The 4,839-nt window shown below is 50.2% G+C and overlaps 1 non-coding gene and 1 pseudogene across 1 annotated transcript; one reads left to right on the top strand and one right to left on the bottom strand.

The window, feature by feature from the left end:
• Positions 1-32: 32 nt before the first annotated feature.
• On the bottom strand, positions 33-3,798 carry LOC122430743 (annotated as a pseudogene).
• Positions 3,799-4,466: 668 nt separating this feature from the next.
• On the top strand, positions 4,467-4,570 carry LOC122431553. Its single transcript, XR_006266570.1, has one exon. It is a non-coding gene; the product is annotated as a U6 spliceosomal RNA (small nuclear RNA).
• Positions 4,571-4,839: the final 269 nt, after the last annotated feature.

Below are 4,839 nucleotides of genomic sequence, written 5' to 3'. Positions count from 1 at the left end.
CTCAGCTTATTAGATTTCAAAGCAACAATTCATTAAGAAGTGCTTTCATCTGAGCAGCCCTCTATGTGAGATCTCTTCTGTAAAGATGCTGGGGGTTCATTCTGAAAGCTGATCCCAGAGCAGAGATGGGCTCTTGTTTGTTCATGATGACTTGGACTCTTGGAGTTAGAAGGACCCTTGAAGGCATGAGAGAGGCCATGTCCCCACTTCTGCAGACTGGGAAACAGAGGAATAAGGAGAGGGAGTGACTGGCTAAAGCCACACAGCATCGGTAATAAAAACAGGGACTCGGGCCCTTGTTTCTAGGCTCCCACCAAAGGGTCATGATCTTGGCACTACCCTCAAATCCACAAACTTTAACCTCTTTTACAAATGTGTTTTGAACATTATTGCCTGTATTGTTAAGTACATGGCTTTCTACAATTTTTGAGATGGGAAAAAATGGCTCAGGTTTCTCATAACCATCTTTGTGGAGTCCTGGAAATACATACTTGGACTATTTTTACAAGAGGTTTTGTGGTCAAGTGCTTTACTTCTTCAACCATAAAGTTTGCCTTTTCAATTTATCTGACTTATGGAAGTTAAGTTTCCAAATGAATTCAAATGGAAGGCAACATTCTATGGGAGGGAGACTGTAACATCAACCATATGGATTCATCACCAATACATCATATTTGCTGAAGTCTATCCAACACTGTCAGATCTAAAACAAAGTTTCACTAATAAGAGATCAAAAGTGGAAGAAAAAGCTGGAGGCAATTTTTAAATAACAAAAAAGATTTCAAGAATTCCCTCATTTCCCAATTAGTTGATGGGAAATAGTGAAACTGGCACTGAGTAGAAATAGTACATGCTTTCCCCTTTCTTTTGAAAAAAAAAAAAAACTATTTTTTTTCCCAAAAATTTCCTGATAATATAAAATCTCCTTAAAGCAATTTCATTTTGGGAGGTTTGTTTTTAAAAACCCAGTGGCCCAACAGCCCTTAAAAAGTTGATCTGATTTTATTCAGGATTTAAAACTATAGTACCAAAGACCAGGTGTGTGTGTGTGTGTGTACACGCACGTGTGTGCTCAGTCGTGTCCGACACTTTGCGACCCCATGTAGCCCACCAGGCTCCTCTGTCCACGGAATCTTCCAGGCAAGAATACTGGAGTGGATTGCCATTTCCTTCTCCAGGAGATCTTCCCTACCCAGTGATAATGGAACAAATCAAAACACAAAAACAATGCTTCCCCAGGCGGGATGCAGGTGGGGTTAGAGGAGACCTGGCTGCCTCCGGTCTCCCTGGCTCCGGAGGACACGGAGCCCTCCCCCATCGCCCGGATCCTGCGGGTCCCCCGCTTTGGGTCTGGAGTCAGTTTCCTCCTAGCAGTCCAGGGGCAGCGAGCAGTCAGTGGTGTCTGAGACATAGAACGTAGAGCCAGGATCTTGGTTCTCAGGGTAGCTGCTGCCCTCAAATCTCAGAGCCGCGCTCTTGGGCTCCTCGGGGCCGCCCCGCCATCTCCCCGCCCCCGCCCTGGGCACCTCTGCCCGCACCGGCGTCAGGCTGTCTTTGCAGGCGCCCGGGGACTAAGTCTCTCATCCCCTCACAGACGCCAGCTCTCCTGGGCTGAAGTCATTCACCGTCAGGTGGCCGGCTCTTCCGGGCCCGTGGGAGCCTGGCAGTAGAAGTGAGCCAGTCCCGTCACCAGCTCATGCGCCCTAATCCTTAGAGCCAAAGGCGAGAATAGAGGGTACCGCTCGGGACCCAGACCCCGGGCTCGCTGCTCCTCTTTAGGAGGATGCTGAGCCACTGCGCTGAACCCCGGGTAAGACGGCGGAGGGTCCTCAGGCCGGGGGTGCGGGGAGAGCTGGGACTGGCTCGGCCAAGCCAAGGCGGTTCGGGGGCTTCCTCCTGGCTCTCCGAGGCTGGGGTCCTGGTCCCTAGGCTCTCCAGGCTCCGCCGGGCGGGTCCCGCCGGGGACAGCTCCCGGCAGAGCTGTTGAACTTGAGCTCCTCCTCGGGGCTGCCAGTGGAGCTCTCTCCGCGAAGGTTGGAAGCTCGGGGTCCGAGGCGCCCAGGGAGAGGCTGGAGCGGCGGGCGTTGGGGGTCTGGTAGGAACGGCTGATGGGCCTGGGTTGGAGGAAAGCGGGCGGTCCTCCGCGCTCCCCTCCGTCAACAGCCCCGAGTCATTCTCACTGCCGCTCCGGCCGGATCCCCGGCTCCCCAGCCGCCCAAGGACGCTACTTCAGCTCCGGCGCCTCACGGTCTCGGTTGGTCTTCACCGCGTCACTGAATCCGACACAAAGTCGCTGACTATCTGGAGGCATTTGTCCAGTCACGCGGTGTCTTTGTCTTCACAGAAGTCCGTGAAGACACTGCGTCTTGTCTCCGAGTCCTTGCTTCCAGCACCCCAGCTTTTCCAGGGCACATTGAGGGAAATTTTCGTCCACTGACAGCCACTCACCACCCCGCTGGATGTTCTTTAGAGATCTCGTCCTGATCCCAAAGGCCAGGAAGCAGCTAAGCCCGTGGGCCACTTGCTGCAAATCCCAAAGCCCCAGCGCCCTAGAGCCCAGAGATCCGCAGCAAGAGAAGCCAAGGCGTTGAGAAGCTAGAGAGCAGCCCCCCCTTCCTGCAAGTAGAGAAACCCAGCATGCAGCAAGGAAGACCCAGCACAGCCAAAAATAAATAAAATTGTATTTAAAAAAAAAAGAGAGAGAGAGTGCAGCCTGCCTCCGTATTTTCCAGAGATAATCTAGCATCCTCGAGAACACGATGAAACTTTTCAGAAAAGTTCAGAAGCACGGGCATCTTTCTTTTGGGCTTCCCGTGCAACAATGCAGGAGATTCACGGTAGGTTTATTTGCCGTGTCTGCCAAGTTGAGGAAAGAAGACAGTTTAAATCACACTGCATTGCTAGCATGTCCCCTGTGCAATCATGATATTCCCTTCTTGCAGCACCAAGTATATAATAATAATAATATCAAATGTAGTTCCTCACACACATCAGCTCTTTGCAGCAGTTTTGAGACTCATCACGTCTGTGTATAGAGAAGAAGGCAAAAATTCTTTCTAATTTAGCACCATGATTTCAATCTGCAGTGAGTAGTTCAGCACCTGAATTAATTGGTCTTCCTAGGACAGCTTGGCTGTGTTTCCACTAAATGCTTTTAGTTTCTTCATATCTTCTGACTCTGGCAAAAGCTTAAGAAATTCTTGCAAATCTCTGATCCATCATGCTCAGTCTTTCCTTGGTGAATGTCTTCTTCAATGGACCAAGGAGAATTCTTAAATAACTTAAGAAATATCCCAGTGTTCATGCTCCATTTTGCATCCAAGACAGTAATCTCTTCTCTGGCCTTCCTGAAGGACAATTTTAAAGCCTTCTTCTTCTAAAAGAGGAAGACTTGGTGGTATTTTCTTGCTGCCCAAACAGCTCCTGGGTGGTCTCTGTGTCAATTTGGTTGTGATGCTATTGCCTGGTGCCAAGGTCCAGATGTTGGTTTTGCTACAAACTTGTTCCTCTGGAATGGTTTTCCAATGTAAAAAAGCTTCTCATTCACTTTTTCTTACCAAGGTGGCTGTAGCTGTTCTGGTGAGAGGTTGAGGGTAGTTCTGGGGTGGGGAGGGAGACCAGAGGCCCTCCAGTCAATTTTGGGGGTTAGGGGGAGGAGAGAAAAGAAACCCTTCCAAGGAGTTTGAACCTGGTGGGCAGGTGGAGAGGAGTTGGTGGTGGTGCTTGCCCAGCCATTCATCCAGCTGCTGTGGTGCTATTCCTACTTTCTTTATAACTGACCAAGCAGATATAATTCATAACATGCACAGTATGTTACCTTTTAAGGAGATAATTTCTTGACCTTGGGGAAGCAGACACAGACATGAGACTTATGCCATACTTTTCCAGCCACTAGCAGGAGGAGAAGTGCTGACAGAGGATGAGATGGTCAGATGGCATCATGAACACAATGGACATGAGTTTGAGCAAACTCCGGAAAAATAAGGAAGCCTGGCAAGCAGCAGTCCATAAGATCGTAAAGAGCGCAAAGATCGCAAACTGAGCGAGTGAACAATGAGAAGTCTGCCACCGCTGGGTGTCATCTTCCAAACCAAAGTGCCACCAGCTGGACCACATGAAAGTCTTGGAGGGCACCGTATCCGCCGGAGTCCCCGAGGAGCCGCGTCTACTTGGCTGCAGCAGAGGGGACGCGGTACTTGTTCCCCCGGGCCGCTAGCCCCAGCGGTTGCCCCTCCCGGCAGGGGCAGCGGCTGGAGGGGTGAGGGCGCGGGCGCAGGTGCGCAGAGGCGATGACAGCTCACACGCTAAGTGCAGGCTCTGTCGCGACAGGGCAGGCCGGGGAGAGTCCTCCGCCCGCCGCGCGGGGACACGCGGGCCCACGAGATCACCCCGGGCAGGCTCAGACCCATCCACCTTCCCGAGCGCTGATCGCGCGCGACTGAACCTGCTGTTTAAAAATGCAAGCAGTGCTCGCTTAGGCAGCACATATACTAAAATTGGAACGATACAGAGATTAGCATGGCCCCTGTGCAAGGATGACACGCAAATTCGTGAAGCATTCCATATGTTTTCACAGCAAGATCCTCTATGACCCACCTCCCAGAATATTGGAAATAAAAGCAAAAATAAACAAATGGGACCTAATGAAACTTAAAAGCTTTTGCACAACAAAAGAAACTATAAGCAAGGTGAAAAGACAGCCCTCAGAAGGGGAGAAAATAATAGCAAATGAAGCAACAGACAAAGGATTAATCTCAAAAATATACAAGCAACTCCTGAAGCTCAATTCCGGAAAAATAAATGACCCAATCAAAAAGTGGGCCAAAGAACTAAACAGAC

Source organism: Cervus canadensis, chromosome 29 (genome assembly GCF_019320065.1).
Source record: "Cervus canadensis isolate Bull #8, Minnesota chromosome 29, ASM1932006v1, whole genome shotgun sequence".
Classification (NCBI taxonomy): domain Eukaryota; kingdom Metazoa; phylum Chordata; class Mammalia; order Artiodactyla; family Cervidae; genus Cervus; species Cervus canadensis.
This window is presented reverse-complemented; position numbering and strand designations above follow the sequence as displayed.